Below are 24612 nucleotides of genomic sequence, written 5' to 3' on the forward strand. Positions count from 1 at the left end.
TGAATTTCTAAGGTTTTTTAAATGCTAATTGCTAACTATAACATACCTGAAACCTATGGTTTTTTAAGTGAATTTCAAAGGTTTTTTAAATGCTAATTCCTATCTATAACTTATCTCTAAAGCAATGACTTTCATAGGATTTCTAAACCTTTATTTTTCAGTGTATCAATTCCTTTAATTATGTTTTTTGTTTTTCACCAGTTTTTTAAGTGTTTTTTTCAATTATTTCTTTTAAAAATTAAAAAATATATTTGCTTTTAATGAATTTTTTTTTTAAATGTACATTTTTAAAAACTATTTTTTATATATTTTTCATATATTTTAAACTATATTTTTAATACTTTATTTTTTTTTACAAGTTTTTTTTGGAGTCGCGCACCCAATGTGTTAGGACCGCGCACCCTACACGAGAGAAATCGTGCACCCAACGCGTTAGGATGCGCGACGCCTAATTTTACCATAAAAAAAAAATAGCCCCTATCACTAATTTTTATTATCCCCGGGGACCCCATCCCCCAGGGCTTATAAAAACACATTGGGGACCGTGGGGGGAGCCCAAACGCCCTCACGGTCCCAGCCGCCTCCCCACGTCCTTCGGGAGCCAGCATTGCTTTTCCACATGGGGAGCTGCTGACATGCAGCTCCCCGTGTGGAAAAGCAATATGGTTTGGATTTTGAAAGAGAGAGCAGGTTTCCCTGCTCTCTCTTTCAAAATTCAAACAAAGTTTGCTATGGGAGGGCGGGAGACTCCCACCCTCTCATAGCAAACAACAGTGTCCTGGGGGTGGGCACCCCAAGATACTGTAGGAGCCGTCCCTGGGGAGTGGTGGTCCCCAGGGCCCTCGAGGGCTCCAGGAGGGGGGCCACGCAGTCCCCCTCCCTCAATAAATAAAGCCCCGGGGTGGTGGTCCCTGGGGATTGGGGGGGCCTTACAGCCCCCCCACCCTATTTATTTTCTAGCCCCAGGGGGTTGCGGTCGTTTTTTTTTTTTACGGCCGGATCCACGCACCACGCCGTTTAAAAAAAAAAAAAGGGGCCCTGGGAATCCTTCTGGGAGCCCCTAAGCAATACTAGAGGGTCAGATTATTTCTACCCTGCCCCCTTTACATCTTTCACACACTTATTTCCCTTACTTCTTCAGCCTCGCTTCTACCGAGGCACAAAATGGCTGCCAACATTTCCTGGTTTCGAATGTTGACAGACACTTGACAGCCAATTATCATTCAGCGTGTGATCGGGAGGGTGCGCGCAAGGTGCACAGAGGGTGCGCTTAGGGTGCGCATAGAGTGCGCGGATCCTCCGAGGCCATAGATATATATGTACTTTCTCAGGAACTACTGAACGGATTTACACCATTTAAGCAAAAGACACGAGTCTGAACTGAGGACTACCTTTTTGCCTAATTTGGTGTAATTCCGTTCAGCAGTTCGGGCTGTAGCTGCGTCAAAAGGTCCTATGGGAAATTGAATTGGGAAAACGCGTTTTGGGACCCCCCTTTTTTCTCGGCCCCCACTTGACGAATCACCCCGAAACTTTCATGATAGGAGCTGACCGGAGCTGGCCAAAAGTTTGGAAAATTTCGCGAAGATTCGTCAACCGGCGCCAGACTTATTGGGAATAGAATGTTGCGGATTTCCTTTGGAAAATAGGTCCTAACTGTAACTACCTACTGGCGACCGCCAGTAGGTAATATATATATATATATATATATATATATATATATATATATTCACTGAAAAAACCATAGGTTTCACACATGTTATAGTTAGCTGTACATTTTACTGATAAAAAACCAATGAAATTCCCCCGTTATAGTTACTGTAGGCAACTATAACTCACGCGACCGCACCGTGCGCACATGGGGGACATATTATGCGCATCGTTGTGAAATGTTTTGTTTATTAATTTCAATTATTTCATAAGCCATGCACAAATGGTGCCCTTCGGGCACCATTTGCACATGAGGTGGGGAGAGTGTGGATACTTTTTTTTTTAAAAAATTTTTTTTACCGTACGCGTACGGTAAGCGTAATCGGCGATTTTTCGAAAAAAAATAAAAAATTTTTTTGGCCTTGTGGGTTGTTTGGGGGCCCGTATATCATTGCTGGGTGATTATTATTTCAATATACTGCCCCTTTACCCATTTTTGGGCTTCATTTATGCTGCCCTACTCAGAGTGCGAGAGAGAAAATGGCGGCCGCCGCTTCCTGGTTTCGGCCGATTCGAATGTTTACTAAGATCTAAGAGCCAATCAGAATCGCGCTCGCGCACGCCACCGTACGCGTACGGTAAGCGCACCGTAAGCGCACCGTAAGCTGGCTCAGATATATATATTGATTTAAAGGCTATTTTCTCAGAATCTACTGAACAGATTTACACCAAACCTACAAAAGGCACTTCCTTGACCTGAGGACTACCTCTCTGCCAAATTTCAAGTAATTCTGTTCAGCCGTTCGGGCTGTAGCTGTGTCTAAAGGTCCTATGGAAAAATGCATGGGAAAAACGTGTTTTGGGACCCCCCTTTTATCTCAGCCCCCGCTTGAAGAAACCCCCAGAGACTTTCAGGGTAGGAGCGGAGCGTAGCGCCCCACCTATTTTGAAAAATTCGCGAGGATTCGTCGACCGGCACAAAAGTTATTCAAAATAGAATGTTGCGGATTTCCTATGGAAACGTGGTCCTAACTATAACTACCTACTGGCGACCGCCAGTAGGTAATATATATATATATATATATATATATTAAATGAAAAAACCAAAGGTTTCACACATGTTATAGTTAGCTGGACATTTCACTCGTAAAAAACCAATGAAATTCCCCCGTTATAGTTAGTTCAGCTAACGCCCGCAATGCACTACTGATGACGTCACATATTACATCACTCATGACATGGTCACTGACATCACTCATGACATCACTGATGACATCTCAAATGACATCACTGATGACATCACTGATGACATCATCCAGTGAATGTGTGTTTTTCTGAAAATTAAATATGTTTTATATATGTATATCTCAAGGTCAATGGAAGAATAAATGGGTATATAAGTGTCTAAATGGATGCTTTGTTTTTGAAAAATGTATTGTGTAACTGACTGATTAAGTGTATCATAGTGAATACATGGCTTACTGAGTAATGTTTAAATATGAAAATATCTGTATCAGTCTCTCACTTTGTGTATAAATGGCTGCATGGGTTGGTGATTAGCTTCATAGGTGTCTATATAGGTTATTAGTTGTTTTTTTGAGTATCAGTCTGAGTGTCTGCATGGTTCGGTGGGGGGTATTACGTAGTGCATAGGTGCATGAATGAGAGATTCACTCTTTGTATGTGTTGAAGACAGCATGTGTGCAGGACTGTATGGGTGGATGAGTGTGTGTATGGGTGTGTTAGTGAGTGAATGACTGTCTCAATAGTGTCTTTATGAGTAACTACATATCTATTAAACTAGTATATGTGACTATTGGTGTATATAAGTGAGTATATGTGAGAGTGAGAGATTGAAAGAGTTCCTGTATGAATAAGTATGTGTTTCTATAAGTGACTGTTTATAAGACTAAGTATGTGTAAGTTTCCATAGAAGTAAGTGTGGTGGTGTGTGTATAACTGTATATGCAAATAAATGTATGTTTGTTTCTTTATTAGCATGAGTGAGTATGTGTGAGTAACTCTATGGATGAGTGGCATTGTGTAACAGGATGTATAGGTGTATGAGTACATATGATGAGTGAGTACATGTATGAGTGACTGTATAGGACTGTTGGTGAATGAGTGGATGTGTATGTGGTTCTTAGAATTACTGAAGAGGTTGTTGTAACTGGTATTGGTATGTCCATTGTTTTGAAAATTTTAGTCTCTATTTTTGAATGTGTGTATCAAAGGTTATATTAGGGGAAGAGGAGGTCTGCCACTCTATCACAAGGATGATGTCATCAGTGATGTCATCAGTGATGTCATTTGAGATGTCATCAGTGATGTCATGAGTGATGTCAGTGACCATGTCATGAGTGATGTAATATGTGACGTCATCAGTATTGCATTGTGGGCGCGCGAGTTATAGTTAGCTGAACTAACTATAACGGGGGAATTTCATTGGTTTTTTACGAGTGAAATGTCCAGCTAACTATAACATGTGTGAAACCTTTGGTTTTTTCATTTAATTTCTAAGGTTTTTTAAATGCTAATTCCTAACTATAACATGTGTGAAACCTTTGGTTTTTTCATTGGATTTCTAAGGTTTTTTAAATGCTAATTCCTAACTATAACGTGTGTGAAACCCATGGTTTTTTCAGTGAATTTGCAAGGTTTTTTAAATGCTAATTCTTATATTTACCTTTTTTTTTTTTTTTTTTTTTTCAATTTTTTTACATATTTTTATTTTAATTTTCTATCCTTTTTTAAAGACTATGGTTAAATTTTAAAAATTCTACAATATATTTTGTATTTTTACCATTTTTTTAAACTAAACAGGTAAGATTTATTAGTATAACATGTGGGTTTTTTTTCCCCTTTTTTTTTTTTTTTTAGTATTTTTTTAACGTGCGCGTACGGTAAGCGCACGTCTTGCTTTTATAACGTTAGATTTCTACGCTGCTTGCGTTCATTTACGCAATTTGCGTAGACGTACGTCACGCGTGCGCAGCGCGTAACGCGTACGCTGCACGCGCATGTTACGCGTAAGTGAAGGGGCGTGCCTGTTTTGCGCATGCGCGCGTGCGCGTGTCTTTTTTACGCGCATGCGTACTTTTGCTGTAAGCGCACCGTAAGCGTAACGTACGCGCACGGTAGGTCATGTGATCAAGAAACAAAACTTTTGATTGGTTTAAAGTACTTTCAGTTCTAGAACTCTCCTACACCACACCCATTCCCCTCATTTCTGCTTGTGATCCCTTAGGAGAAGGAGCTGAGTTGTCTTTGTGATACGATGGCAGAACAGCAGACCTCTTCTGAGAGTGAGGCTAGCAGCACTACCTTGAGCCAGAGAAGGAGGAAACAAAAGAGCTCTTTCATATGGGAGTATTTTTCTTTTCCAGAGGGCAAGAAAAAGGTAAATGCACCCTTAGTGACTTGTAAGCTTTGTGACCGTGTACTTTCAAGAGGGAATCCCAACAAGAAGTATTCCTTCGGGAATCACACCATGTTGAGACACCTTCATGATGTACACGGTTGGACATATGCTCGACATACTGAAGGTAACCCTTCAGTAAGTCAACCAAGCACATCCACAGCAGCTCAGCAAATGTAAAATCACCAGAGCAATACGCAATAAATCTCTGCCTGTAATTCCTATTTGCACACAGAGTCATGTTTTCATATTAGTCACAAAACGAAATTTCTTTGCCAATTTGAAAGCACACTTACTACTCTTTTTTTTGGCAAGTGATAAGTACTTTTACAGTCTGACACATTTTAAATCCACTTTTCAGATTCTTAAAAAAGCACATATCCAAACTGCTTTTTCAGACCAGCAACATGTGTAACCTGGGTGACTGACTACACTCCAGCAAGGGCAACCAGCCTTAGTGATGCTGAATGTATTTGCATTACTAAGTGCAACCTCAAACCCCACTCGGTTATGAATACTGTGCATGATTCCACAGGATAAGCAGCTGGGTGTGTGCTGAGTCTGCTTCTGCATAAATAAAAATGCTCCCCCTTTACATCTAATGCAAATGTAAAATCACCAGAGCAATACGCAATAAATCTCTGCCTGTAATTCCTATTTGCACACAGAGTCATGTTTTCATATTAGTCTGAAAACGTAATTTCTTTGCCAATTTGAAACCACACTTACTACTCTTTTTTTTGGCAAGTGATAAATACTTTTACAGTCTGACACATTTTAAATCCACTTTTCAGATTCTTAAAAAAGCACATGTCCAAACAACATTTTCAGACCAGCAACATGTGTAACCTGGGTGACTGAGTACACTCCAGCAAGGGCAACCAGCCTTAGTGATGCTGAATGTATTTGCATTACTGACTGCAACCTCAAACCCCACTCGGTTGTGAATACTGTGCATGATTCCACAGGATAAGCAGCTGGCTGTGTGCTAAGAGTCTGCTTCTGCACAAAAAAATAGCTCCCCCTTTACATCTAATGCAAATGTAAAATCACCAGAGCAATACACAATAAATCTCTGCCTGTAATTCCTATTTGCACACAGAGTCATGTTTTCATATTAGTCACAAAACGAAATTTCTTTGCCAATTTGAAAGCACACTTACTACTCTTTTTTTTGGCAAGTGATAAGTACTTTTACAGTCTGACACATTATGAATCCACTTTTCAGATTCTTAAAAAAGCACATGTCCAAACAACATTTTCAGACCAGCAACATGTGTAACCTGGGTGACTGACTACACTCCAGCAAGGACAACCAGCCTTAGTGATGCTGAATGTATTTGCATTACTGACTGAAACCTCAAACGCCACTCGGTTGTGATTACTATGCATGATTCCACAGGATATGCAGCTGGCTGTGTGCTAAGAGTCTGCTTCTGCAGAAAAAAATACCTCCCCCTTTCCATCTAATGCAAATGTAAAATCACCAGAGCAATACCAAACAGCTTTCTGAGACCAACAACATGTGTAGCCTGGGTGACTGACTACACTCCAGCAAGGGCAACCAGCCTTAGTGATGCTGAATGTATTTGCATTACTGACTGCAATCTAAAACCCCACTCGGTTGTGAATACTGTGCATGATTCCACAGGATAAGCAGCTGGCTGTGTGCTAAGAGTCTGCTTCTGCACAAAAAAATAGCTCCCCCTTTACATCTAATGCAAATGTAAAATCACCAGAGCAATACGCAATAAATCTCTGCCTGTAATTCCTCTTTGCACACAGAGTCATGTTTTCATATTAGTCAAAAAACAAAATGTCTTTGCCAATTTCAAAGCACACTTACTACTCTTTTTTTTGGCAAGTGATAAGTACTTTTACAGTCTGACACATTATGAATCCATTTTTCAGATTCTTAAAAAAGCACATGTCCAAACAACATTTTCAGACCAGCAACATGTGTAACCTGGGTGACTGACTACACTCCAGCAAGGGCAACCAGCCTTAGTGATGCTGAATGTATTTGCATTACTGACTGAAACCTCAAACCCCACTCGGTTGTGAATACTATGCATGATTCCACAGGATATGCAGCTGGCTGTGTGCTAAGAGTCTGCTTCTGCAGAAAAAAATACCTCCCCCTTTCCATCTAATGCAAATGTAAAATCACCAGAGCAATACCAAACAGCTTTCTGAGACCAACAACATGTGTAGCCTGGGTGACTGACTACACTCCAGCAAGGGCAACCAGCCTTACTGATGCTGAATGTATTTGCATTACTGAGTGCAACCTCAAACCCTTAAAGTATTCCTTATTTATACCAGTACACCTTAATTTATCGTGAAAACATAGTCCATATTATTTTACATGTTCCTCACATTTAAATTTCTCCCAAAACAGAAAATGATAAACACAACTTCAACAAAAGGAATTCCAATTCTATTATTCATTTCTTAATTTACCATATACATCCCCTCTCAAACTCTAAACTCACCTTTAAAATTAGTTAGTTGTGAAAGAAATGTGGCACTCAAACAGCAGATTATCAGAGCCAGGATCTCTGTTCTGTACACCTCTCTCCTCTCAGCAGAACCAGATAATGGCAAAGTTTCCCTCTCTTTTTCCACACATATACATGTAAGTTTCAAATCTCAGTGCTTCCCCCTTTTTTTTAAATGTAATCACACATTTCTATTGGTTGAAAACCAACCCTTTTCCAAAAGTACCCTTCCCCCAACTTGACTTCTGCCTAGTACCCTTCCCCCAACTTGACTTCTGCCTGCTACCATAGCAACAGCTCTTGAAACACTGCTGTGTAGAGTTAGGTCAGAAGTTCACCAAACAATGTTTCATTTCCAAAGAGCAGGAGTGCTTGACTTTTCAAACCTAACAGCAAATCCATAGTACTGTTCTTTGGTAACACATTTTTCTGTACCAATACAAAACATACTTCTATAAATTTACACATACAGCCTAGTTTTTATTGTAGAATGGTATGAAACAGCCAATCAGTTTAAAAAAATATATATATATATGTATGCCTCCATTTCCAAACTGTCTTTCATTTCTTTTTACCATTCTACTGAATTACACCTCCTGAGTGCATCCAGTTCTCCTTTGAAGATGTTCACAGTGTGGATTGTAGGGCACAGCTATGTCTTCTGGAGTGAAAAGTATGCAGAGAAAACAGGTATGGTGAGAGACCTTGCTTTGCCAAATGTAGACATTAAATGGATTGGTCAGAGAGGGTTAAAGTGGCACCAATTGATGCCATTGGTGAAATCCTTCATGCAAATCCAACACCCTGACCTCATAATAGTGCACTGTGGTGGCAATGACCTAGGCACTTTGACTGGGGTAGGTCTGGAAATGCTTATGAAGGAGACCTTTGCACAACTGTTTTCACTTTTCCCTAAAACTGCCTTTGTGTTTTCTAACATATGCCAAAGGCAAAAATGAAACTGGTCCAATCATTTCTGTCCACAGATTGACAAAGCAAGAAAGCACGTCAACAAATCTGTTTCTGCTTTCCTCCGAGACTATGGTATGGGTTCCATTTACCACAACAACTTGCGTTACGACATGCAAGACTTTTATAGAGGAGATGGTGTGCACTTCAATGATGAAGGGAACAGAGTCTTCCTCTTGAACCTTAGACTCTGCATCGGTACTTACTTGTAGGTACCACTAAAAAATCACTTCATAAACACAACGGCTCTTTTTAGAGCCCCCTAATATCTAAACACTTAAATCTGCATTTCATTTCATTTTTTATTATTTTTTTCTACCGTACGCGTACGGTAAGCTTACCGTACGCGTACCCCGCGATTTTTTTCAAAATTAATAAATGTTTTTTTTGTACTTTTCTGTCCTTCTTTGACCCCCTTTCAAATGTTAGGGGGTCTGTAACTCTCTTCCTTGCCCCCTTTTCAAGTTATCGCCCTTTTTTTTTCTGACTGAAACACACGAAATGGCGGCCGCCGCTTCCTGGTTTCGACCGATTCGAATGTTTACTAAGATCTATCAGCCAATCAGAATCGCGCTTGCGCACGTCACCGTATGCGTACGGTAAGCGCACCGTAAGCGCACCGTAAGCTGGCTCAGATATATATATTGATTTAAAGGCTATTTTCTCAGAATCTACTGAACAGATTTACACCAAACCTACAAAAGGCACTTCCTTGACCTGAGGACTACCTCTCTGCCAAATTTCATTTAACTCTGTTCAGCCGTTCGGGCTGTAGCTGTGTCTAAAGGTCCTATGGAAAAATGCATGGGAAAAACGCGTTTTGGGACCCCCCTTTTATCTCAGCCTCCGCTTGACGAATCCCCCCGAGACTTTCAGGGTAGGAGCGGAGCGCAGCGCCCCACCTATTTTGAAAATTTGGCGAGGATTCGTCGACCGGCGCCAAAGTTATTCAAAATAGAATGTTGCGGATTTCCTATGGTAAGAGGGTCCTAACTATAACTACCTATATATATATATATTTACACCAAAGTTACCCAAAGGCTGGCACACCCAGGTAAGTTGCACTTCTGACAATTCAATGGCAATCCAAAGGCATGATTCCCCACAGTTCATTTGGTCCGACACATTTCGAGCACATCGCCCTTCCTCATGGACCTAGAAAAACATGACAGCAACTGTGTTAACTACTTATGCGTTCCCTCTTTTATTTCCATTCTTCCGCCAATGCATGTTACAATGAACAACAATAATGCATGATGGGATTAGTAGTATGAATTCTACCCTAGTGGGTCACATGCTGGCAAGAATCCTTTCAACAAAGTTCTTACTAGACGCAGAATTAATCCTTTAGTGCCGCTTTTAAACATTCAACAGAGCACCTCCTGTTCCGCCCTCGTACCATGGAGATGGAGGCGGACCCGCTTCAATCCGCAGTGGTGCCAAGCAGTGGCCGGGTTAGCCACTAAGTTATTTACACCAAGGTTACCCAAAGGCTGGCACACCCAGGTAAGTTGCGCTCCTGACAATTCAACGGCAATCCAAAGGCATGATTCCCCACAGTTGATTTGGTCCGACGCATTTCAAGCACATCGCCCTTCCTCATGGACCTAGAAAAACATGACAGCAACTGTGTCAACTACTAATGCGTTCCCTCTTTTATTTCCATTCATACCTAACTTACGCAACTTACCTGGGTGTGCCAGCCTTTGGGTAACTTTGGTGTAAATATATATATATATATATATATATATATATATATATATATATATTACCTACTGGCGGTCGCCAGCAGGTAGATATAGTTAGGACCTATTTTCCATAGGAAATCCGCAACATTCTATTAGGAATAACGTTGGCGCCGATTGACAAATCTTCGCGAAATTTTCCAAACTTTTGCCAGCTCCGGTCCGCTCCTATCCTGAAAATTTCACGGTGATTCGTCAAGCGGGGGCCGAGAAAAAAGGGGGGTCCCAAAAGCATTTTTCCCCCATGCATTTTCCCATAGGACCTTTTGACACAGCTACAGCCCGAACTGCTGAACGGAATTACACCAAATTTGACAAAGAGGTAGTCCTCAGTTCAGCCTTTTGCTTAAATGGTGTAAATCCGTTCAGTAGTTCCTGAGAAAATTAGAGGTAAAAGTACATATATATCTAAGGCCTCGGAGGATCCGCTCACCCTCCCCGCACCCCGCCACCCCCCGGGGTTTCTTGAACATGGGAGGGGGGGCTCTCACCCCCCCAGACCCGGGGACCGCCACCTCCAGGGCTTGAAATATTTTGGGGTGGGGGGGCTCTCAGGCCCCCCCAGCCCCAGGGACCGCCACCCTCTGGGGCAACTTGTAAATGTGGGAGTGGGACCATGCGGCCCCCCTCCTGGAGCCTTGTATATGCCCTGGGGACCGCCACCTCCCAGGGCCAGCTCCTGCAGTGTCCTGGGGTGCCCACCCCCGGGACCCTGCTGTTTGCAATTGCAGGGTGGGAGCCTCGCGGCTCCCACCCTGCCATTGCAAAATGCTTTCCTTCATTGAAGCAAGAGCAGGGAAACCTGCTCTTGCTTCAATTAACCAAAGCTGATTGCTTTTCCACATGGGGAGCAGCATGTTAGCTGCTCTCCATGTGGAAAAGCAATGCCGGCTCCCGCAGGATGCGGGGAGCCGACTAGGACTGTGGGGGGATTGGGGACCCCCCCACGGCCCCCAACAAGAGGCCAGGCCCCGGGGGATGGGGTCCCCAGGGCCATAAGTGGCCAGGGAGGCGGACCATGCAGCCCCCCTCCACCATAAAAAAATGAACAAAAAATAAAAAAAATTGCAGGCCCCGGGGGATGTGGTCCCCGGGGCCTTAAAGTGGCCAGAGGAGGGGGGCTAGCAGCCCCCCTCCATAAAAATCCACTAATTGAAAAAAAGGGCCATGCCCCGGGGGATGTGGTCCCCGGGGCAAATTATGGCCTCGGTAGGGGGGCCACGCGGCCCCCTTCCCGATTTAAAAAAAAAAAAAGAAATTGGGGGCAGGCCCTGGGGGATGGGGTCCCCAGGGCCAAAAAAATAGAAAAAGAAGGCCCCCTTTCTAAAACAAAAAACAAAAAAAGAAGACGGGATCGGGCCAGAGGCCACGCCCCCTCCTTACACCACTCTGCAAACGCACCCCCTTGCACGTTTGCAGAGGGGGAACTAATTCCCCTTGAATACTGGGGGTCCCTGGGGCCAACTAGCCCACCAGGAACCTCCAGTATGCGCCAGGGGGCTGTGTTGCAGAGAGGTGTAATGAGGCCACACCCCTTTTTACACCTCTCTGCAACGCAGCTCCGTGGCGCTTACTGGAAGTACCTGGTGGCCTAGTTGGCCGCCAGGGGACCTCAGGATTCAAGGGGACTTAATCCCCCAACTAATAACGTGCCAGGGGCGCGTTTGCACAGTGGTGAAGGTAGGGGGCGGGGCCTGAGGTGATACTGTGCAAACACGCCCTGTGGTGCGTTTTAAGTTGGGGAATTCATTCCTCTTCAATCCAGAGGTCCCCTAGGGGCCAAGTAGCCCACCAGGTACCTCCAGTAAGTGCCACGGAGCTGCGTTGCAGAGTGTTGTAAAAAGCGGCGTGGCCTCTGAACACCTCTCTGCAACGCATCTCCCTGGCGCATACTGGAGGTACCTGGTGGGCTAGTTGGCCGCCAGGGGACCTCAGGATTCAAGGGGACTTAATCCCCCAACTTAAAACACGTCACAGGGCGCGTTTGCACAGTGGTGAAAGTAGGGGGCGGGTCCTGAGGTGATATTGTGCAAACACGCCCTGCGGTGCGTTTTAAGTTGGGGAATTAATTCCTCTTCAATCCAGAGGTCCCCTAGGGGCCAATTAGCCCACCAGGTACCTCCAGTAAGCGCCACGGAGCTGCGTTGCAGAGTGTTGTAAAAAGGGGCATGGCCTCTGAACACCTCTCTGCAACGCAGCTCCCTGACACTTACTGGAGGTACCTGGTGGGCTAGTTGGCCCCCAGGGGTCCGCAGAATAGAAGAGGAATTAATTCCCCAACTTAAAATGCGCCACAGGGCGTGTTTGCACACGTCACCGCAGGCCCCGCCCCCTTCCTTCACCATTGTACAAATATTCCTCTAAAATCAGCCGAACTACGAATTCCGATTTACTCACCTGTTATCAGGCGAGAACCCAGTGCTGCATCTTTTAGACCAGCACTGACTCTGAAAAGTAATTCTAAGCGTACTTACCAGTAACTTGTATTTCCTTCCATATGAATCTATTGTGTGGTTTTCACCAGAAAAGTCTCTAAGTGTCCATTTTTGAAACGTACAAATATTCCTCTAAAATCAGCTGAACTACGAATTCCGATTAACTCACCAGTTATCAGGAGAGAACCCAGGGCTGCATATTTTAGCCCAGTACTGACCCTGAAAAATAATTCTAAGTGTACTTACCAGTAACTTGTATTTCCTTCCATAGGAATACATTGTGTGGTTTTCAGCAGAAAAGTTTCTAATTGTCCATTTTTGAAACGTACAAATATTCCTCTAAAATCAGCCGAACTACGAATACTGATTTACTCACCTGTTATCAGGAGAGAACACAGTGCTGCATCTTTTAGACCAGCACTGACCATGAAAAGTAATTCTAAGCGTACTTACCAGTAACTTGTATTTCCTTCCATATGAATCTATTGTGTGGTATTCACCAGAAAAGTTTCTAAGTGTCCATTTTTGAAACGTACAAATATTCCTCTAAAATCAGCCGAACTACGAATTCCGATTTACTCACCTGTTATCAGGAGAGAACCCAGGGCTGCATCTTTTAGCTCAGCACTGACCCTGAAAAGTAATTCTAAGCGTACTTAACAGTAACTTGTATTAACTTCCATAGGAATCCAATGTGTGCTTTTAATCAGAAAAGTTTCTAAGTGTCTATTTTCATAAACTAAAAATATTCCTAAAAAATCGTCTGTATGACTTAAACACATTCTTTCAACTGTTTACAGGTGATTCACCTGTGCTGGATTCAGGATCCACCACTGAGTAAGAAAAAGTAACGATGACACTACTTACCTGCTAAGTGAATTTTCTGCCATAGGATAACATTGGTGTCTATGTGAAAAATGTTCTTAGTGTCAACTTTTAAAATACAATAATAATCCTTAAAAATCACTACTGTAACCAAACGCTTTTAAACAACTGTTTACAGGAGATGTCCAAGGACTGAATCTAGGATCCAGTCCTGTGGTTAGAAAAGTAATCCATAAAGTAACTAATTGCATTTGACTAGAAATTCACATTGAGCTCAATGTTGCTTTGTGTATTGTAATGTATAATGTAATTAAAAAAATAAAATATCTAAAAATAAACAGTTTAAAAAATGTAGTAAATCAGTGTAAAAAAAATCAGTATAACAATTAATACATTAAAAATTGTCATTTACAAAACCTTTGAAATTCACTGAAAAAACCATAGGTTTCAGGCCTGATATACTTCGGTATTAGCATTTAAAAAACCTTTGAATTTTACTGAAAAAACCATAGGTTTCAGGCCTGATATAGTTAGGAATTAGCATTTAAAAAACCTTAGAAATTCACTGAAAAAACAATAGGTTTTAGGGGTGTTATAGTTAGCTGGACATTTCACTCGAACAAAACCATTGAAATTCCTCCGATATAGTTAGTTGTACTAACTACCTCTCGCGCGCCCGCAATCCACTGCTGATGATGTCACATATTACATCATTCATGACGTGGTGTTTTTCTGATGGATATCTTTCAGTGAGAATTGCATAATTCTCCTTTCCTGCCATAGTTCACCTAACATGAGCAAGTAGTCTCCTTGGACCATATTGTCAAACTTGCGAGTTGTAACCATTCCTAACTTCTAAAACTCATATTCACAGTTCTAATTTACTCCTCATCAAACTGAGGAAATATGAATTTTTATGGTCAATTGTGTCCCCTATCTTAGACCCCAACGACTCCATGTACATGCTACAAGTACATGTATGTTCCCTCCAGTTCCAGCTATGAAGACGCAAATACATGTGCGTCCAACGCCAACATATCCTCTTTCAGATCCGTCATGAATGGGTCGAATATTCCATTCCTAAGTATGATTGGCCACTGACTTTATATGGTTCACTTTTCTAGTTTTACAGTTCAGGCGAGTAGTCCCTGAATTCTGTCATCGAGCCTTTTCCTGCTTCTGCCTCTGAAATGCTCCAGCTTGGACCTGCATCCGTGTCCATGAACTTTGTCTTACTCCCTGCGCGGCTAACGGTGCCTGACACGGCCTGTTGCCTGCCAAAAACTGTATTCAGCCTTCAAAGTTATCTGCTCCGCTCCTCATCCAATACATTCCTGTCTAGTAGTTTAGGTAAACATCCTTCTAGCTACCGAGCAAAGGGCCCGGCCTTGCTGTCTTTATGCAAGTAATTCGTAGGCCCATGGAAGATTCTTGCCCCCTCGCATCTCATGTAGACACATAGACGCTTGTACACGCACTAACAGTCAGTATAGAATAGGATCTGTCCGAGAAGACCTTTCCTTCCAGATAATATGGTTCCTTAAACACAAGATATTAGATATGATTTAGGACTAGGTTGTCCTGACACCCCAGACTTCTGTCTCCATATGTAGAGCTAAATGTCAATTCCCCTTCACCCTCTAGTTGCACGTCAATCACACGTCATGCAGCTGCGCGCGCATCTCTGCCAAATATTTCTGCTGACACTGCAGGATTCTCTTATGGATCCACCCACTTGTGACATCATTTTAAAATGACGTTTCTAGTATTACGCCTATTGTTCATTACGTATGTGTATTCTTATCTGTATTATCAGCTGTTACGCCTCCTGCATCTGTCCTAATGCAATGCTTTTCATATAAATATTGTTACTTGTCAATAATGTATTGCTGATCCCTTCCTGAACCTTCGTGGTGATGGAATATGATTGCCTGGTTCGAACTATAATTCCTTTGTAAGGAATAAAGCCCTTTTCAGAACCTCTAATACCACGGATTCTGCCTCTTATTTTGACTGAGTTATTCTTACTAGACTTTACCGCATAAAAAATAGTACAGGTAATTTTAATATTTACCACATAAATTGGCGCCCGAACAGGGACACTTTCTCATCTCACGCGCCGGAGGTGCGTTGCAGGCCCGGTCTCCTGCCACAGCTGGACGGACAAAAAATGCGTACCCGCAGGATTTCCTGTATCTCCCTCCAGCCAAGCGGGGGTGACTGAGGCTGCGATCAACACCCAGACGAGGCGGTGAGAAGTGCGAAGTATCCCAACCAGAGCCTAGCTGAGAGAGCAAGATCCGAGGTATACAGAGGCCCACCAGGTTCCGAAGTTCCGAGTCGAGTCGAGTCCAGTCCGGTCCAGTTCAGTTCAGTTCCGAGGCCTTCCGTTCCGTGCTACCCGGTGAGTACCGTTGCTGGGGAGGCAGTTAGACGTGCACATTAATTCGTGCCGGTCCTGACGGGTTTGGGTACACAGATCCGGTCTGCACTGTTTTAGCAGTGTATCTGTACTGTTTAGCAGTATATCCAGTATGTTCATGTATATAATTCAATATCATCTAGTATTATTATGTCAGTAACTAGTTTTCTTCTAATTATCATTGTTCGTTAAAAGTTAAACGTTAAATGTTAAATGTTTTACTGTGTTCAAAAATTGTGGTATGAATGAGTGTTCATTATTGTGTTTATCGTATTAATTGTGTTCAAGTCCAGTTCGAGTAAGAACCAAGTAGCAAGGTTTAAAGATGCCGTTCTTTTCAAAATTAAGACAGATCAAAACTAGAAAAGGAGTACTCGAAGAAGCTGTTCCCATTCCACCTAGGGACACTCCAGGGTATTTTATGTATCATAAACATGGTCTAGATGCCGTGTTATATCTTGACTTATGGGTGGACTACACCAAGGATCTAGCAGAAAGTCAGAGGTGGCCCGCAGCTGGGACATGGGATGCAGATTGCATCATGAGAGTAGAAGAAGAATTATGGAAAAAGAAAGCCAGACAGTCACAGAAAGATGCCATTGAGTTATGGCGTAAAGAATCGCATAGGCGCACAGAGAAAGCGCTCAGACTGGAAGAGAAAAGTAGGGAGAACTCAAATAGAGCCTGAGAAAACGTATTAGTTGAGGAAGGTATTCGAGTAAGAACATGAACAAAGACGTATGAAAGACACGAAAATGAAAATGCTTGTTGCTCAGTCAGTTCCAGCTGACGGTCATAAAAAGGGTACGACACAGTCCAATGATTCAGTAGGTCCTGTAAGAGGGACATGCAACTATTGTAAACAGCCAGGTCATTATATACACGATTGCGCAGTTCTGAAACATAATATCTCTACGGGTATAACGAAAGAGAGACCACGTCCGCCTAGACAGGATCAGATCCAACAACAAGTACCTCAGAATATACAGTCTATGCCAGCTGTACAACAGCCACAGCCTATTGCTGCAACACAAAACACGACACAACAGATGTACCAGTATGCACAAAATGACTACCCAGAGTATCAGCGCTACACATGAAATAGCCTAGAGAGGGAAGTTGGCTTACCCCTTATTGAGGTTCCAGTAGATCAAGAGGGTCCTTATGTACAGAGTCAGGTATTAGGGAAAGACAGAAAGTTTCTACTCGATACAGGGGCAAGCAGAACAACTATCAGTCACGATGAAGTTCCAGGGGCACCCCTCTCAGGCTCACAAAATATTTCCCTTGGTTTCTCAGGAAAGCCTACTATCAACGAAGTATCACAACCCCTTGCATTCACAGTCGGTCCGTTAACACGGACTACAGATCTATTTACTTACGAAATCATGTCCAGAAAACTTGTTAGGTATAAAAACATTGAAGGCTCTAGGAGCTGTAATATGCTGTTCTCCGGAAGGAGTACGATTATTTTTGCGTGACTTTAAAGGTCACTACGTGTCTAGAGACATGGATCACCGATTACAGAATCTACCTGCACATTTATGGGCGCAAGGCCCCACTGATGTAGGTTGTATGCACATTACACCATATCGAGTCACAATCAAAACAGGAGTGGTACTCCCACGAATACGACAATACAAGTTACCCCAGATGCTGTTGTGGCTTTGCTGCAAATCATTGACGAGCTCATTGCACAAGGAGTGGTTGTGGAAACCGACTCCAATGTATGTAATTCTCCGATAATTCCGATTCTTAAACGAACTGATCCAAAAGCACCACCAGTCTATCGATTAGTTATTGATCTGCGAGAATTAAATAAATGCATTGTACCACAATACCCCGTGGTCCCAGATATCTCTTCATTATTAACGGCCATAGATTCAGAAGCAACGTTCTTTACTGTAATTGATCTCAAGAACGCTTTCTTTAGCGTCCCAATCGATCCGGAAAGCCAATATTTGTTCGGATTCAGTTTAAATGGACGAAGTTTTAAATTCGCACGCGCACCTCAAGGATTCACAGAAAGCCCCAGCATCTATAGCCAAGCACTGAAAAGAGAACTTGACAGTATCCACATGCCAGCTAACACTGCCCTGCTTCAATACGTCGATGATCTGCTGATCACCGCCCGAAGCGAACCTGAATGTGAAAAAGCATCACTGACGGTTTTACATTTCTTAGCCGACAAGGGGCACAAAGTGTCCCCTTCGAAACTACAATTCTGTGTCCAGCAAGTTGTGTACCTAGGGCACTTGCTGTCCAAATGGGGGAGACAGCTCACACCTGATCGCATCCAGTTAATTGTAAACATGCCACCACCCAAGACACAAAAGGAGGTACGGGCCTTCATAGGCCTCACTTCGTACTGTAGGCAGTGGATCCCCCAATATGCATTTTTAGCTAAACCACTCATTCAGTTGACAACACAGGAGGCAGCGACACCGACTGTCCTCCCTTGGACTCAGGAACATACACAAGCTTTTGAAAACTTAAAGAAAGCTTTATGCCAAGCACCTGTTTTAGCAACGCCATGTTACAGCAAACGTTTTACACTTTTTGTTACAGAACGTGAAGGTACTGCTTTGTCAGTACTCACGCAGGAACAAGCAGGATCACACAAGCCATGTGCTTATTTTTCTAGTACATTAGATCCCGTAGCTCAGGCTCTTCCTGCGTGCCTGAAATCAGTCGCAGCAACAGCTTTAGCAATCAGACAAAGCGACGCCATAGTGTTAGGACATCAATTGACAGTACAAGTACCACACGCAGTAGAAGTTCTCCTGAACCGGACCCAAACACAACACTTGACTATAGCAAGACTGACGGGTTATGAATTAACATTATTCCAGCCACACATAGAAATCAGACGTTGTAGTACATTAAATCCTGCCACACTTTTGCCATTAAATGGAACAGACCCATTGGCACATGATTGCATTGAAGTTATTACTATTACGACGAAACCCAGACAAGACTTGACAGATATTCCATTATCAGATCCAGACCTGACATTATATGTAGATGGTTCATGCATGAGAACAAATACAGGAGAGTTAGTGGCCGCTTATGCAGTCACAACAGATACTGAAATTATTGAAACAAATTGTATCGATACCTTGTCAGCTCAAGCAGCAGAGCTCATCGCTCTGACACAAGCCTGTATTCAAGCCAAAAATAAGAAAGTCAACATATACACAGATTCACGTTATGCATTCGGAGTCGTCCATGACTTCGGCGTACTTTGGCGAGAGAGAGGTTATTTAACTTCTCACGGTGCCCACATCCAGCACGGTCCCCTTATTCAAGCTCTGTTAGATGCAATACATCTGCCTACTTCAATATCTATCATGAAGTGCAAAGCCCATACGAAAGTGACGGACATTATTTCTCAGGGTAACGACCTAGCTGACAGAACAGCTAAACAGACTGCTCAGAATCAGACTCATCCAACTGACACGACAAAGACAATAGTTCCGACACCAACACACTGCATGACAGTTAAGGATCCCACCCTTGATGTAATTGACATACAGACACATGCTACACCAGAAGAAATAAAGAGATGGACTGAATTAGGAGGGATCCAAACGGATCAAGGATGGATGACGAAGGGAAAATCTATATGGTTTCTCCCCGACTCAATGGTTCAGGTCATCATTAACACAATACATAGTCCAGCGCACCTAGGAGAGAAAGCTATGCTAGACAGTATTCAACACATTTGGTTCAATAAACACTTGCGAGCAGCAGCTAAACAGAAAGTACGTACCTGTATGATTTGTTGTCAGTTCAATCCAGGAAAAGGCGTACCTGTAGACCAGGGTGGATTTCAACCCCCCGATCACCCTTTTGAAGTCCTCCAGATGGATTATATCCAGATGGAACGTTGTCGAGGATTCAAATATGTCCTCGTAGTTGTATGCGCTCTTTCCCGGTGGACAGAGGCGTATCCCGTCTCAGATTACACTGCCCCGACTACTGCCAAACAGTTAGTTCGAGAATTCTTCCCACGGTATGGTTTGCCCCGTATCGTGTACTCAGATAATGGCCAACCGTTCTCATCCGAGCTAATGAAACATGTTTCACTTCTGTTAGGCTACCAATGGAAATTCCACTGTGTCCGACATCCCGAGGCAGCAGGTCTAGTGGAACGACATAATCAAACTCTGAAAATTAGACTGTCCAAAGTATGTAGAGAAAAAGGTGTCGACTGGATAGTAGCCTTACCAGTTGCGCTCTTTTACATGAGAATGGTAGCACATTCTCGAACGGGGCTATCTCCGTATGAGGTGATCTTCGGCAGACCACCAAATATGTGGGGGACGCCTATACCTCGTAAAATCACTGATGTTGACTGTAATATGCTGACAGATTACCTGGCTTCCTTGATGTCTGCACTACAGTCAACATCAGTGATTTTACGAGGTATAGGCGGTGCCCACATCCAGCACGGTCCCCTTATTCAAGCTCTGTTAGATGCAATACATCTGCCTACTTCAATATCTATCATGAAGTGCAAAGCCCATACGAAAGTGACGGACATTATTTCTCAGGGTAACGACCTAGCTGACAGAACAGCTAAACAGACTGCTCAGAATCAGACTCATCCAACTGACACGACAAAGACAATAGTTCCGACACCAACACACTGCATGACAGTTAAGGATCCCACCCTTGATGTAATTGACATACAGACACATGCTACACCAGAAGAAATAAAGAGATGGACTGAATTAGGAGGGATCCAAACGGATCAAGGATGGATGACGAAGGGAAAATCTATATGGTTTCTCCCCGACTCAATGGTTCAGGTCATCATTAACCCAATACATAGTCCAGCGCACCTAGGAGAGAAAGCTATGCTAGACAGTATTCAACACATTTGGTTCAATAAACACTTGCGAGCAGCAGCTAAACAGAAAGTACGTACCTGTATGATTTGTTGTCAGTTCAATCCAGGAAAAGGCGTACCTGTAGACCAGGGTGGATTTCAACCCCCCGATCACCCTTTTGAAGTCCTCCAGATGGATTATATCCAGATGGAACGTTGTCGAGGATTCAAATATGTCCTCGTAGTTGTATGCGCTCTTTCCCGGTGGACAGAGGCGTATCCCGTCTCAGATTACACTGCCCCGACTACTGCCAAACAGTTAGTTCGAGAATTCTTCCCACGGTATGGTTTGCCCCGTATCGTGTACTCAGATAATGGCCAACCGTTCTCATCCGAGCTAATGAAACATGTTTCACTTCTGTTAGGCTACCAATGGAAATTCCACTGTGTCCGACATCCCGAGGCAGCAGGTCTAGTGGAACGACATAATCAAACTCTGAAAATTAGACTGTCCAAAGTATGTAGAGAAAAAGGTGTCGACTGGATAGTAGCCTTACCAGTTGCGCTCTTTTACATGAGAATGGTAGCACATTCTCGAACGGGGCTATCTCCGTATGAGGTGATCTTCGGCAGACCACCAAATATGTGGGGGACGCCTATACCTCGTAAAATCACTGATGTTGACTGTAATATGCTGACAGATTACCTGGCTTCCTTGATGTCTGCACTACAATCTTGTCGTTCACAGGTAGCTGCAGCTTTTCCCGACAACACTGAGGTGAAGCCCCACGACGTGGTTCCGGGGGACCTCGTGTTTGTGAGGAATTTTGACAGGAGGAGCCAGCTGGAGCCTCGGTGGCAGTCGCCGAAACTCGTCTTATTGACCACAAGGACAGCTGTGAAGATTGAGGGACGTAAAGGGTGGTTGCACTCGAGCCATATCAAAAAGTTTCATGGACTATCATCCGACTTGAATTTTTAGCCCTGCATTCCCTCACAGACTGACTCAAAACTCCCCCTGGTTGATGAACCAGAAAAGGAGAATTATAAACTGAAACTAAGGTCTAGCAAGTCAGACAATTTGATTGTTTAAGTCCTCTCCAAGGTGAATCGGTTGAATTTGTCCCTGACATGTATCCTCTAGACCGAAATAGAGAGAGAAATAGACAGAAAAAGCTCAAGAAACATGCGTACTGTAAATCACTTCGTAGTCACTGCATAGTGACATTGTTAATTATGTTTTTTCTAAGTCTTCTGATTATTATTTCCAGTATATTATTACACATGTATTACCCTATCTCCAAGCGTGTTTTCAATGCTACTGCCGAATATTCTTTTAGCGAATTACCCCCGCATGAGTTGTCCTATAGATTTGCGCTGCGCAACAACACCTTCATTAGTATGTTACATCATTCTCATCAGATCAGCAATGCTACAAATTGTTGGATATGTGGCCGACTTCCTCCCTATCAGAAATACAAGGGAGTTCTGCCCCTCTTTCCGTATCCATTCACACACAATGGCTCCTGTGGAGCATGGTTTAGTTTGATTAATTCCCTAGATTCAAATACAGTAGTTTATCAAGACAATTGGGTATGGGGAAACCTAAACCTAGTTTTACTTAAAGTCTGCTACCCTAACAAGGAGGGACTTCCCAAAAGAACAGGAACTGATCTAGAAAATGAAGTATATAGATTAGGTAACTTTACACTTAATCTTATGATCCTGAATATTGAATCCGAAGCTACACCGATCTTGCCCGCTATGTCAGTATTTCCAGTTAGAGGCGAATTATGTGTAAGAAAGAATGGTTCAATACGCATGGGCCATAGTAAATGTACCACTGTAATAGAAATCAGTGATAAAGGCAAATCTACATTTAGAGCTTCTCGTCACTCCTACTTCATCTGTGGTCACACCGCATACATACGCCTACCCCTAGATTGGGATGGTACCTGTTACATTGCATTCCTTCTGCCACCTGTTTTCCTAGCCCCGCCTGATTACCATAGGAACACCCATTTAGTACACAATAGACAACAGAGAGATCTCCCGATTGTCGATTACACCGAAACAGCATGGGAGCAATACACAGATTTCAATAAAGGTTTCTTTCCCTACATAGGTACAGTCACTAATAGTAAGTTGATACGTAGATTAACTAGAACCCTTGAAGCAGTAGTGAATGAAACTACTTCCGCCTTAGGCAACTTAACAGAGGAGCAGTCTGCGATGCGGATTGTTGTTCTTCAAAATCGTCTTGTCCTTGACGTCATCCTGGCCGATAGGGGCGGAGCCTGTAGGGTCATCGGATCAAGTTGCTGTGTTTTCATACCAGAAAACGCGCCGTCAGTATATAAAGCTATAACTCGACTTCATAAGATCGTAAGCCAGATACACCAGAATCCAGGCACCTGGACTTGGTCCGGTTGGTTCTGGAGCGTGTTGTCAGCCTGGGGATGGAGGATCCTATCCTTCCTAGGTATTGGCTTTCTCATACTATTCAGTTGCTGCTTATGTCTACAATGTGGGCCAGCGATTTGTGGTCTGTGTGCCACATCGTGTATCCCACCTTCAAATTTTCATTCAAGATCCCGGAAGAAGAAAGAAGAACAAATGATGCTATATGAACAGATTGATGGATTGATGAAGATGGATATTTCATGAGGGTCCGTAGGGGACAAGGAGGGAATGAGGAAATATGAATTTTTATGGTCAATTGTGTCCCCTATCTTAGACCCCAACGACTCCATGTACATGCTACAAGTACATGTATGTTCCCTCCAGTTCCAGCTATGAAGACGCAAATACATGTGCGTCCAACGCCAACATATCCTCTTTCAGATCCGTCATGAATGGGTCGAATATTCCATTCCTAAGTATGATTGGCCACCGACTTTATATGGTTCACTTTTCTAGTTTTACAGTTCAGGCGAGTAGGCCCTGAATTCTGTCATCGAGCCTTTTCCTGCTTCTGCCTCTGAAATGCTCCAGCTTGGACCTGCATCCGTGTCCATGAACTTTGTCTTACTCCCTGCGCGGCTAATGGTGCCTGACACGGCCTGTTGCCTGCCAAAAACTGTATTCAGCCTTCAAAGTTATCTGCTCCGCTCCTCATCCAATACATTCCTGTCTAGTAGTTTAGGTAAACATCCTTCTAGCTACCGAGCAAAGGGCCCGGCCTTGCTGTCTTTATGCAAGTAATTCGTAGGCCCATGGAAGATTCTTGCCCCCTCGCATCTCATGTAGACACATAGACGCTTGTACACGCACTAACAGTCAGTATAGAATAGGATCTGTCCGAGAAGACCTTTCCTTCCAGATAATATGGTTCCTTAAACACAAGATATTAGATATGATTTAGGACTAGGTTGTCCTGACACCCCAGACTTCTGTCTCCATATGTAGAGCTAAATGTCAATTCCCCTTCACCCTCTAGTTGCACGTCAATCACACGTCATGCGGCTGCGCGCGCATCTCTGCCAAATATTTCTGCTGACACTGCAGGATTCTCTTATGGATCCACCCACTTGTGACATCATTTTAAAATGACGTTTCTAGTATTACGCCTATTGTTCATTACGTATGTGTATTCTTATCTGTATTATCAGCTGTTACGCCTCCTGCATCTGTCCTAATGCAATGCTTTTCATATAAATATTGTTACTTGTCAATAATGTATTGCTGATCCCTTCCTGAACCTTCGTGGTGATGGAATATGATTGCCTGGTTCGAACTATAATTCCTTTGTAAGGAATAAAGCCCTTTTCAAAACCTCTAATACCACGGATTCTGCCTCTTATTTTGACTGAG

The 24612-nt window shown here is 43.1% G+C and overlaps 1 protein-coding gene across 1 annotated transcript in view; it reads left to right on the forward strand.

The window, feature by feature from the left end:
* The window catches only part of CFAP47 (cilia and flagella associated protein 47), a 2697962-nt gene that overhangs the window by 635621 nt on the left and 2037729 nt on the right, over positions 1 to 24612 (forward strand). The gene's annotated exons all lie outside the window — the stretch shown is intronic.

Source organism: Triturus cristatus, chromosome 8, assembly GCF_964204655.1.
Source record: "Triturus cristatus chromosome 8, aTriCri1.1, whole genome shotgun sequence".
NCBI lineage: Eukaryota > Metazoa > Chordata > Amphibia > Caudata > Salamandridae > Triturus > Triturus cristatus.